The sequence below is a fragment of the Silene latifolia genome, chromosome 5 (genome assembly GCF_048544455.1).
Source record: "Silene latifolia isolate original U9 population chromosome 5, ASM4854445v1, whole genome shotgun sequence".
Classification (NCBI taxonomy): domain Eukaryota; kingdom Viridiplantae; phylum Streptophyta; class Magnoliopsida; order Caryophyllales; family Caryophyllaceae; genus Silene; species Silene latifolia.
This window is the reverse complement of record NC_133530.1, coordinates 28,365,984-28,379,909: the sequence shown is the minus strand read 5'-3', so window position 1 is coordinate 28,379,909 and position 13,926 is coordinate 28,365,984. Positions and strand designations below refer to the sequence as shown.

Sequence of the window (13,926 nt, the reverse complement as noted above, 5' to 3'; positions counted from 1 at the left end):
TAAAGGTGCTACCATCTTGGTTTTCTGAGGTAAGCAGATCAAATAAACAATAATAGAACATTTATAAATAGTTTTATACTTTACATCATAAACCAGCGTGAGAAAGATGCAACATAAACAACTGGAAGGACTACTAGACATGAGTGACAGCGATATCTACTTCGGTAGCGTGATGACTCGATTCTCTTCCACGTTCCGCGAGCATCAAGACTAACTGTACCTGCTAAACAAACTGCTCACCACCGCTGAATGGATCACCACAGGTTTACAAAACAACAACGGGGTCAGTTTACTGCATAATTAAAGTAAGCCAAATACAACAAAGATAAAACAACTGTTCCACCATCAATCTCCAACTCCCAATCACATCTCATAACTGACTACAGATTACTACCGCAACAGATAATCCTCACTGCTAGTGGGGGACCGCAGCCTTGCCCACCTAAGCCACGCTCATCACACGAGCGATCACCCATGTTCATTAATGTGCACATCCCATCGTGGAAGGTTCCACAAAGGGCGAATCAGGGGCGTGAAGCCACTCCCGCAAGTGACTCTACTCAGCTGAGGACGCACCTCGCAAACATCATCAATCCATCTCAACTCCAATACTCCAGAATACAATCAACAACAATAGTATCATATCGATTAAATCACAACATTACAATCATCAACTTAAATCAATTACGCAATCAACTAAATAGGAAAACCCTACCTTTTCTCTATTTCATGAAAGTACATCCAACAACTAGCCAAACAAGACTGTGAATCCTACAAGTGCTAACCACATCCTATTACTAGACTACCCAAAAACTTATTGAAAGATGACGACGAAACATAAACTCACCTTGAGACGACCCAGACCGAAGTCGGCAATGATGACATCCCGACTCGATGACTCCAAGCATGAACCATCCCCCTTCTTGGGTTAGTGTCTAAGCTAAGTGAAAGAGTATAAAGATGGGGGAGAGAGAGAGAGAGAGAGAGAGAGAGAGAGAGAGAGAGAGAGAGAGAGAGAGAGAGAGAGAGAGAGAGAGAGAGAGAGAGAGAGAGAGAGAGATTAGGGTTAGAAAGATAAAAGAACCGTCGAAAAATGAAATAAGGTTTACGATCTCGCGTTTTATAATAACGCGTTAACAGACGTGATACTCGGTCGTACTCGGCCGAGTAAGTCTTACTCGGTCGAGTATTCTCACTACTCGGCCGAGTAACCTTCACGAGGTCAAGCAACCAGTAACGTAGGTCTCCTATCCTCTCCCATATCCCTTGCTACGGGTCTCCTTTGGTCAAACAGTCAGTCAACGGGTCCTTAAACAGAGCGGGTATTACATTCAGTTCGCAACACCAATATTTTGTGGTTCTCTCGGGGTGGGTTTGCTCGGGTTTGAGTCGAGTCAAACTTATCAGCTCTAGGTAGAAGCTAGCACATGTCAGTTAGAATAACTCATAAAGTCATGAGGGATGATACTCATGATCAAGGTTCAAATCTCGTCAACATTTAAGTCAACAAATTCTTTCAATCCGTGTCTCTTACGGTTAGACTAGGAAGGTCGGATATTCCTATCTTTTTCTTTATATAAGCAAACACGGTTACTAACAGGCCTAAAATAAAGATTACATTGTGGCCTACTAATTCATGACTTAACCAATTTAAAAAGATCTTAGTTTAATGATTTAGATGGAGGTATAAATCGATAATAGGTCTCTGGTTTAAATCTCCCCACCCGTCAAAATTGTGATGTCCTTACAGCTCATTTAACACCAAAAAAAAAATCATGACTTAGAAAATACATTTATTATTTAGAACAATAATTCACGTAAGTATAAAATATTCCTCATTTTCGGTCACTTGTTTACCTTTTGTGGAGGATCAAATTACCCATCAAAAATATTTTTAAAATAAAAAGACAAACAATTGGTTAAGACATCCTAAAATGAAATAAACACCGGAATGTGAGTATAATTATATCTCCTCAACCTAATATCAAAATAGTACGCACGTCTTTGATGAATTGTGAGATCTAATCTTCATCCCTTAAATCTTACTCGTAATATATATACTAATGACATCTTCAAATACACATGAGTAGATTCACATAATATCATTTTTCTAAAAGAGTTCTTAGGGATGGAGGAAACGTTTGGGATTGAAAAGCTTTTAATGACTTTGCGTATAAAGATGTGTACTTCAAATAAAGTAGGGTATGTCACATGTGTATACTTACTTACCCTCACATCCAAAATTACCATATTTTTGCCCATTTTCTCAATGTAATTACTTAAATAAATATGATTCGATGAGTGGTTGATATGAACTAGATTAACCTTTTTAAGCGAGTTCTTAGGCTCTTAAGCGGCAACTTGCGTGATCCTTACAACATTAGGGTAATGTTGTTGTTGTACACTTTTAAATTTGTGATCCACTCGTCAGATAAAGTAACAGACTATCTATGTGATTAATCGAAGTTGAATTTAAAGATTCTATCGAATAAAACTTTTCAAGTTTTGGGATGGTTTTTTCATTGAGTTGGCCAATCGTCATGGTTATTAATTTTAACATTAAGACATCATTTTGATAGAGTCGGGTCACCAAATTGTGGGTACATTTGATATAGAAGTTGGCACAATATTTGATCCCTATCAAAATCATGAGCAGACAAATTTGTACGTTATAGAAATAAGAGTAATTACATTTCCATCATAACAATTGATCTTTTTCAGCTACACATAAAGTATAGGCCCAACTTCCTTGGTGCTTATGCGTGGGATTGACTCAGCATGGGACACCAACAGAAAACCAACTTCTCCCTATATAATTTTCACACTATATACTAGGTTGTAGTCTGGTCCGATCATATAAAAATGATCATTTTATAATAAAATATGACCATCTTTTTTTATTATAAATTGACTTATTTTTAAAAGTGGTGACATTTTAACGCAAAATGATCACGGTTTATCATAAAGTGATCACTTTTTAACCATCGCAGCTTATGACGGTTGCACGCAGGAGTAATATAATATGGTATTAATAATAATAATTTTTGGCCCATGAAATCTTAACCAACAAATATTAAGACTTAATATGCATTATTATGGTCTCACTTTATTGACCAACCACATGACTAATAATTCACCAACAAACATGTTTAGCTTAAATGTGTTTATGAATTATGGCTCAAAGCCAAATACTATGGATCCGGGAGCTCCCCGGTTTTAAGTTCTATTCTGTTGTTGGGTTGTCACTTTTGAATAACTCGATTAAACTGGCTTGTTTCAAATTTAAATAATCTCGATATGAAAATTGTCTTAATCTATATTATTTGTAAATATATAGAAATCAAAGCAAACTTTATTTAACATGAATTAATAATGACCTGAGAATAAGTTAGTTTTGTAATAGGGTTACTAAACATGACTAATCAATTAGGTCAACAATTTGATCAAGCAATTTCCCAAGTGTAGATTATCGTCTCGAACTTAAAATTACCCTTAAGACAACCTCGGATAGTCGGTTTGACAAAACAATTGATTTAATTAGATCCGACTCAATATAGATGGGATTGTTGACATAACTTGTCCAATTGCCAAATAAGGCCTTGAACACCTAACATCAAACTTGTAGAAAGCATGAACCTTTACATATTCAAGTTCATTGATTCCTCACGTACATAATATACATTTTCTTTTCTTTCTCCCAATGGGTAGATTGTGCTTGGTTAATTAGGGTAATTAAAGTAACTTCTTTGTTTCTAAAGGTTAGCTCACCAATTTTGAAATAACTTCTCATAAATCCCATCCATATTCAGTGTTATCCTAGCTAAAATGAGTCCTAAGACGAACGTAAAACAACCACATAAAAAGAAAATTACCGATAAGAGGAAGAGCTAGCTTAAGTGGTAAGAACTTTCTTACTCCAACCGTAAATTTATAAGGTTGGAGATCCAATTCTTACCGGCGACATAGGTCATGTTCTTTTGGACTTAATTTGCTCATTTTAGTTCTATTCAACTCTATTCGATTTAGTTTCATTCAGTTCAGTGGCGTTCAACTCATCTCTTCACTCAGTTCAGCTCCATTTAGTTCATTTTAGTTCAGTTCAGTTCAACCCATTCAATTTAGTTTAGCCGAAAAGAACAGGGACATAGTCCTCTTATTTGAGCCAAAAAAAATTAAATTACTGATGCGAAATTAAAGTAAAATCCAGCAAAAAAGGAAGAATAAAAGCTAGGAATAGAAGTATTTTTGTGATTTAACCCTTTCCAATTCAATTTCTGTATTAGTTAATACTGACAATTAAGTTTGTGATGAAACATTGCGAGATAATTCTAATTAGTGATTAAGGGAGACTAATTGCATTTTGTGGGGTCTAATACAGATGGTTGAATTTGTGAAAAGGGTTGATTATCATAACCTAGACACGTATGCTTGGTTATAAAGCACATAATCATGCATTTTCACCAGTCACTCATATCTCAACTACCCTATTTTTCATAATAATTAGGGACGACAATGAGGTCGTGAAATTTTTGTGTTGCCTCCCGTGGCGTAGTCAGTATTGTTAGAGTTTTGGTTTAATTTTGATGTAATGGTTATGTTTTTTCTTAAAGACATGAAATTTTCGAATCAAAGAATTTAATAATTAAACGTTATCCGAAATCTGTGGATCTCAAGAGCTTACTAGTCACTATGTGACTACACTCCCGGCAGCATCGCACCCGTTCCAACGAGACTAAGCACGAGCCATGCAGATTGAGCAGGGTGAATTTTGTTAACGAGAACAACACCAATTTTGTTATATCATCCAATAGTTTTATGCAAGACCAACTCAAACAAAAATAATCATTTCTTTTAATCTTTTTGTTATGTTGACACTCAGCAATATAATTTACATTACGAAACTAGAATTTTGTATTTAATGATTTAAGATCGATTAACGTGTCATCATTTGAAACCGTCGACAACACCGCTTCTCCAATATGGTACTCAAAATTTAAGTAACTTATTTTCTTTAATTGTGATTCATGAAAGTGACACAAGCAATTACTACTACAAGAAAATATGACTATGTACTGATCTAGAGAGTTCCTAGAATGTCCTCTTTGTTTATAAATTGTTCAATTATATCATTTATCAACATTGTGACCCCAGTTAACCGTCAAATGCAAACACAAGGAACAAGTACGTAGCTAGACCGTCTTACAATGTGAAACAGTTCTGTTATTGATTAAAAACTCATTTATTATTATCACTATCAATAAATGAGTGTTTTTATATGTAAATGATCGTTTCACACCGTAAGACAAACTTAACAATAAGACTGTTGCTAGAGTGGTAATATCATTCTCTTATAGCAATACTAAGCTATTTTGTATTGTAGTCCTAGGAATTATAGGACAGTCTTAAAGCCATATATAATTTAGATACCTATGTATGTTGCTAGAACAAAAGTGCGTGTTTGGTAGAATAAATTAAGTACCCTCAAGAATTAGAAACCATATTAAATACTTTACAAGGAATATTTGTAACCTGGAATGACTAGATACAAGTAGCAATCATTTGTCAATGATCTACGTTGCATTGGTTGAATGTCGGAAACACTGGTAATCGCGTTACACCCTACAACATTACCCTTGTCTCAAAGATCATTCTCATGGCCGTTTCATCGACATGATGTTATATTTTCGCTTACAATCTATTCAGGCCTTATTCTTTTGGACTTAAATCACTATCTTTAAGCTCAATTCAGCTTCTATAAGTTCAGTTTAGCTCTTATAAATTCATTTTAGTTTAGCTTCTATAAATTCATGTCAATTTACCTTCTCGTTACTTTCCAAGTTCAGTGTGGAAGATTATACCAAGAAACATCGGTATTATAATCGGTATGCAGAAGCTATGTCTCATCCTCAGCAAAAGTCGAAATTGTGATGGTCCATAGAAGTGAGCTAAATTCAACTTGAAGCAGCCATAACTTTAGATACACAATTCAAGAATTATTTTTAACATTGTTGGACCATACTATAGCAGGCAAATGCCAATGTTTTTTTTTCTAAAATGACGGCCGCGAGCTTAACAGGATGGAGGATATGTTTTATGCGCCATCATCATTGACAATAACATTTTTTAACAGGATGGAGAAACAGTCTAATCCATGTGTGTTCAACACAAAATGACACTTAATGACGATTACATTAGAAATCACATCGATTTACTACTACCTGATTGACCCATGTTATGTTCTACCATACTCTTAAGTACTGAGTTACTTTATCGCATTACTGTAATTCAACTTTTCCGTCAATGTTTTAACCTCTGCATTTAAATTCTGGCTCTGCGATTGTTTAACCGAACATAAGAAAAGGCTGTAGGACAGGGTGACCACACACTTTAGGGCTTTCTGATACATGAGATTCGTTGTGCAGGTGTTTGATGAAACTAAAAAGAAAGACATAACATAAAATGGTCCATACTCCATAACATATAACAAGAAGAACATGCATTGTTTGTAAATCTAGGAAATAATTCCAACAATAATTAGCATATTTTACTTAAATCATTTGAAGTTGCTATAGTCTCATAGGAAATAAAGATAACTATTTTCACAAAAATCCAAAGGGAACTATGAATGGTATGGAGCAGTGTTACATTGTGGTGGTCAATTGGTCATGTCCAGTTGTTATTACACAAATTTTGTAAACTTAAAACAGAACAAATAAGATCGATGGAACAAAAGCAGAATGTTTAGGACTAATGAAATGTTTGTCTCATCAGGAGTGTTAGATATTTAACTCGTTTTAATTTTAAGACGAATATGTCATTCTTGAGAAAAATCGAGGGTTGGTTATTATATTCAGTATGTGGATTACATCTAATGTATTACCACCAATTCTATATTTTCTGAGCATTATATAATTTTTTTGAGTTTTGTTTATAAATTATGAGTTTTACTATAAAATTTCTGAGTTTATTCACTTAAACATCAAGTTCTAAAAAATTACAATAAAATTTAAAAATATTACATATAAATTTAGTAAAATTTGAGTTTTGATGGAAAAATTAAAATCTAACTTATAAATTTTAATAAGCTCAAAAAAATATAAATATGCTCAAAAACAAATAAATTTTTAGGTAATAAGCTTAAAAAATATACATATATGCTCAAAAATAAAAAAGTGGAAGGTAATATATCCGATGTTCCTTTTTCTCTATTATATTGCTCAAATACTATATAAGAAAAAAAGAAATGGGTCACAAGTCACAACACACTCACATATGTGATGTATGGGCACAAACCCAAAGATGTCTCCAAACTTTAGGTGATTAGGATTGTATGTATCCGTTTATACTTTTCAAGTGGCCAAATAAATTGGAGATAACTTAACAAGTTCAGATCCATGCCTATTCTCCAACATGTAATTTTACCTAACATTTGTATTTCTTTTAGTTGTATAATTAATAAAATTATTCTTATTTTTAAATTTAAGATTCAACTTAGTTATTTATAAAACATGTTTTCTAGTTGAGTGTATGATGATGAGATAAACTCTGTGTACACAGTAATTTCTTGTTATATATAACAAAATAAAAACATAAAACTATTCTTACTCAAACAAAGTTTTATATGATCCCATACTCAATGAATTAGAACTAATTCTTATTTAATACCGTCTTAATTTAAGATGACTCCTCCATCCGATTAAAATAGAGGTGTAAATAAAAGAAAGTTTTGAGAAATTTTAAATTAAGACGGTCTTTTTTTAGATGGTCTCACAGAAAGACAACAAAGACCGTACAATACTACCAAGTAAGACTTTGTTATTTTACCTAAGTTAATCAACAAAACTTTGGTAACATTTTTTTAGCACAAATACTTGTGTAAGCCGGTCATACATAAATTTATTGTAAAATGGTTTTTTTATTAACTACTTTCAAGTTTCACCTATTTATATGATTATGTTTAGATTCGTTTTACGCTATGTTTATGTACAAGATGGTAAGTAGTTTATAATTGGTTCATTCCAGGAGTGTCGTTATACAACAATGGGGTGGTGGCGCAGTTGGCTAGCGCGTAGGTCTCATAGCTTTGTTGAGTGATCCTGAGGTCGAGAGTTCGAGCCTCTCTCACCCCATTCTTTTTTATTTTACTTAGCAACCAGTAGGGATGTCAATGGATCGGGTTCGGGTCGGGTGAAGCCTCATCCGTCATCCATCCGTTCTTTTAAAATCTCATCCAACCCGTCCGTCATCCATGAAACATATCATCCATCATCATCCATCCATCCATCATCCATGGATGAAACGGGTGGATCGGGTAATAAACCGGTGTTGTGAATTTATATGTTTCAAGTTAAAATAAATAATAAATTTTTATTCTCTACAAAAATAAAGTCAGATTATTATTTTAGTTTATTTTCAAGTGAGTAGATTCACAAAATATCTATATTGAGAGTATAAAATTATGAAAATTTGAATATTTTATATCTAAATAATGTGTTATATGTAAGAAAACATTAAATAAAAAGTAATAAAATCGGGTGATGGATGGATGGCGGGTGAATTTTCTTCATCCAACCCATCCGTCATCCGTCATCCGTGTCATCCGTCATCCATCCATCATCCATTTAAGTCGGGTTTTCATCCATCTTTTAGGATCGGGTGGATCGGATTTCGATCGGATGCGGGTGAAATTGACATCCCTAGCAACCAGTTAACAAATACTCCGTAGTAAATACTCTAGTCTCCCAATCGCTAGGAAAGTCTGAAATCTTAAATCCGCTATACTAGTGTGCAGATCTAATTATTTTTGTTGAGCTTCTTTCCCAACATCTCAATGACAATCTTATACAGCATACTGTCTAAACCCAAATGATCTAAATCTAACAGAGCATTATTCTGGAAATCTTACAAGTCACAAGGTGATTGAAACAACAATGTTTCTTTATTTCAGCACTAGTGATACTATGTCCTGTACGTAACGACTAACGAGTTACATACATTATACATGTTTGAACAATACAGATGAGAGGAAATTAAGCAAAAAAAAATGACATCTGATCAGGGTCCTACATTGCCTTTTGAAGGAGCGCCAAGGTAAGAGGCTAAACGTAAGATGTCGCTAAATACACCAGCAGCAGTAACTGCAGCACCAGCACCAGGTCCTCGTACTATAAGAGGTTGCTCCTTGTATCGTTCTGTCCTGAACAATATGATGTTCTCTGATCCTGAAAGCTGCGCGAATGGGTTATCTTTCTTGTAGCTGCCAAGCTTCACTAGCCCCTTTCAGTTAGATACATCCACAACTCCGACATATCTCAGGACCTTCAACGTATATTTCAAATAAATATTAGAATGTAGGATACCGGAAAACCATACCCAAAAAGCAACAACGTTACTCAGCGGCCTAGTAACTCCTACGAGCCCTACCAGTGGTGAGATAGGATTCAATGTATGGAGCCTTGATATGCATCTAGAACACGGACTATTTTGTAACGACACATGATGAGAACTGCATTGATATTTTTATCGATTGACTTGATATTTTATAATATTAGAAACACAGGCAGTTCAGCTGCTCGGCAAATTAAAAACAATTATATTGGTCTATGTTACATAGACACTTCGATACTTCACTTTAGGCCTCAAAATAGAAAACTTCACAAAAGAGCTGTATCCGACTATCCGACACCTTGTCGGCTAGTCAGAGTAACACAGAATTCAGTAGGCCTCCTTTCAGACGGCCATTTTCGTCTGAAGCCTTCAGACGGGCCGTATGCGACCATTAAAAAAAGTAAAATGTATTTAAAAATGGTCACATATAGCCCGTCTGAAATGAGACTTTCTGGAGGGATATCCGAAAGTTCGAGCTTCAAACCACATTATCTAGCTAGAATTATAACCTGTCAAATAAAGCTCTTTCAGTGGTACGTCCATAATCTGACATTAATACCGTATTTAAAGCCTCCTGAGATGAAAAAGCAATTGCCTTTCTCGCTACATCTGTTCCAGAGAGATCATCTCTCGGATCAGGCTCTCTAAAGCCTCGTCAGATGAAAAAACTCTATAGACGACCGATTTATAAAGTGTATCAGCCAACTCGGCCCGATACGGTCTGCGATGAACCCAATATGAACGAGTTATAACTTATACCGGCCAAATTTTGTAAGAAAAGCTCTTACAAATTGTGTAGCATTGGTCAAATAAATTATTCTAAATAGAATTAATCTTAACTTTATATGAAGTAGCCAATAGCTGATAAAATATCTGTAAAAGCTTGTAAAATAAATATCACCGTGATAACCGTGACTTGGATCGCAACGGCCGAGTCGGGACGATCCCGCGACACCGTTACCGCGATTTAAACCATGAGTGGGACACCCAAATACAGAAGATGTAAATCATGGATCGGGCAAAGGGTATAATAGACTCACAAATCAGAGAGAACCATTTTCTTCGTGCCTGTAATTCCCAGAACCCGCAAGTCAATGTTAAATTTTTCCTTTAACTCTGCTGCCTGCAACAGAATATTTCCGTCAAACATTATAAGACTCTAAGACTGCAGAGTGTGATAATGCGCAGTTTTACGCTTTTGATACGCATAACAAGAAAAACCCAGAATACCAGACAAGCGCACCTGATCACGGAGTTGATCAAGTAAAGTAGCTCCGATCAATCCTGGTCCTAAGATACCCACAGCTAGAGTTGTTCTTGAAAGATGAAATCTAGAATGAACAGCCCACAATGCTTTAATACAATCATCTTTCTTGATGACCACAGTAACGTTGTATTCTGAACAACCTTGTGCTATAGCACGTATATTGATATTGGCCTGCATATTTGCATCAATCCTTTAGCAGTCACCAAACATCCAAAAGTAAATTACACATAAAACGAGCAAGCGACTCAAACGTTCAGAAGTCGTGGATGGGAAATGATTTGATTATAACTAAAAGACAAGATTAGATTCGAGGGGCAAATTGTTCATTTGCTAACCTTTGCTAGTGCATTAAAAAGAGTGGCACTAACTGCATATAGCTCAATTAGCTTAGCAGTCAGATGAAGAAAAAACACGACCAAAAAGGTAATAGGATTATAAGGTACTACATTTTGAAAACCTGAGAAAGGCGGCCAGCATCTAAAGCCTGACGAAATCTAGCCCGCAGCGCTGCAGCCACAGCATCTTTTTCCTTCTCTGGTACAGCGAAGCACACTGAATGCTCACTACTAGCCTGCATCAACAACAACGGAGTTGAATCTTCCTGTGCTAAGGCTCCGACTGATTTGATGGGAAAGATAATTAGGAGGCGAGTTCTAATGCAAAGTATATTTGATCAGTAAATAGAGTTAGAATTTTTTAGTCCTTTGTTTTGTTGTACAGAGGAAGTGAAAAGAAAGAAAGGACGAGACCGTGTGGCAGAGAAGGAATATGTTTGGCATTCCATTCCTCCCAACGAAAATAAGTTACTCGTGGGAAGAACTTGACTTTATTCAAATTTTCGTCATTTCACCTCATACAATTCAAAGAGAAATTAGTATACAATTTTCGAGGAAAATGTTCCCCGAGCTAATCACGCCGTCATAGGAGGAACTAAAAAATTGGACTATAAGATCAAGACATAGTTTGGCTTATTTGACAACAGTGATGGATGATAATTACCTGATAAATCATGATCACATTAGCCCCTACTTCCTTCACCGCACAAAAAATAGCATTGGCAGTACCAGGAACACCAGCCATACCAGTTCTATCATTACATTAAACGATTCGTGTCAACGTTGGGCAATGTGCATACATTAAGACATGAAAATATGCCATGAACCAAATTATAATATTACTCTTCAACATTTATAAGGGCCACATTATCTATGGTTGCGAAGCCTTTGACTGGAGATTGAAGAGGCTCGCCATTCTCATCAGGAGAAGCCCGGCAAATTTTTGTTCCAGGAGCCGCAAGGTTAAATACATTTCTTATGACAATTGGAATGTCAAACTGCATCACAGGAATGATAGTGCGAGGATGCAATACGTTTGCTCCAAAATATGACTGCAAGCATATAGAATGATTCTTCATCAAACTAGGATACTAAGATATTACCACATGTATCCAAAAGAAATGCATCTGGTACAAGCCTAAAAGGGCAGCCCGGTGCACGATGGCGTCCCCGCTAGGCGAGGGTCCGGGGAAGGGTCCCACCACAAGGGTGTAATTGGGGCAAGCCTTCCCTTACCATTTTGGCAAGAGGCCGCTCCAAGGACTTGAACCCGTGACCTCACGGTCACAAAGCAACACCTTAAGCGGTGCGCCAAGGCTCCCCTTCGCATCTGGTACAAGCCTACTTAATAAAATTATAACTACAAACAAAAAGTAACTCAAACATAAGTTTTACAAGCAAGAGTAAAATATTAAAATGAGATATCAATTTTACCATCTCCCAAGCCTCTTGATAAGACAATGTGGGAAGGATCACAGCTTCACCCACTGCAAACAAAATAAATTACTTTCAAAAGACCGATAAATAAAAATCATGTCAATGAGGCACACACACATGCAGAGGGAGTGAGTCAGAGATAGACTAAATTCTGAGCAAGTGCATACCTTTTCTGGGATCAGCACTATATGAAGAGTTAGGAACGATTAACACCTAAGAGGGGGAGGGGGAATTAGGTGTACGCTTTTTAAAAATTTATTCTTAACTTAGTTAATTAACTACTTTTAGGCTAAGAATAAAGAAGTACAAGACTTGAAAAACTTAATTGAATATAAGTTCACAAGAAGGTATGACAATGAATGAGTTACATGTCACGGTATAGGTAAAGGATCGACACATAACTTGATTAGGTACATGCGAGAGATAGCAAAGTGGAAGAACGTAAAAGTAAATGAACAAACAAACGACATTTTAAAAATTGGTTCACCTCTACCCGAGGCCCCTACGTCCAACCGTTATTTTATTGCTTGTTTAGAAATTTACTCAAACTTACTAAACCCCTTACAATGAAAATAACTCGCCAACCTACTCCGGTTGCACTCAAACTTAAAGCTACTCCGCTTCAAGAGTTTATGGGTTCTATCTCAAGGTGTTACAGAATCTTGAATCTCAAGAGTTCACTTAAATGAACATGGAGATTACAATGAAGATCTAACACGAGAATCATGGAACAAACTCATCATGTCACAAAGACAAAATGAACCGATACTGGAGGTTTTACACTTTTTTCAAAACAATTTTGAAGACTTAAAACCAGGAAAAACGTTTTGCAAACACTTGAAGAACAAAGCTTTAAATGCACAAATGATTTGCAAGGTTTTTACAATAAATGCTTTGGAAGTCTTGAGAAATAAATGTGACTAAGACACTCTATTTATAGTGGATTTAGTCTTAGGTAAGTACACTTTGAAAAATTAAATCCAATATTAAAATGATAGCTTTGAGTGATGGTAAGTGTTAGACTTATAGGCTTGGGGCTTAAGAAATCAGAAATTCAAAGCTTCTACACTCAACATGTGACAATTTACCAAAATGGCAAAAAGCTTTTCTTACTTTAGAAGTTTGACAAGTCTTTTTTGCCATTTTAGTAAAAGGTGTTTGCACAAATCTAGAGGCTTAGACAAGTGGGCTTGTGACTCCAAAATTTCAGATTATTTTCAAGCTTTTGAAAATTCAAATGTTTAAGGTTTAAAGTTTACAAAGTTCTGACACTTAAAAACATTTGGTCGAAAATTCCTCCTCCGTATGATAGTATCGAAACCACTGTGACAAAGATACCGTTGCATGGTTTTGCCATTACCTGACTTAAATGAGAATGTTACACTTACTCTTACATATATCGACTAAGGCTTTGGAAAGTATCATTGTCTTGACTTCCTTGATTGGCTTGATCATCTTGAATCATTGTTGAAAGTCCATTTGATTGCTTCATTCACTAAT

The 13,926-nt window shown here is 35.6% G+C and overlaps 1 non-coding gene across 1 annotated transcript; it reads left to right on the top strand.

Moving 5' to 3' along the window:
• Positions 1-8,042: 8,042 nt before the first annotated feature.
• TRNAM-CAU (transfer RNA methionine (anticodon CAU)) lies at positions 8,043-8,129 on the top strand. Its single transcript is given in 2 exon segments — positions 8,043-8,080; positions 8,094-8,129. It is a non-coding gene; the product is annotated as a tRNA-Met (tRNA).
• The last annotated feature ends 5,797 nt before the right edge of the window (positions 8,130-13,926 follow it).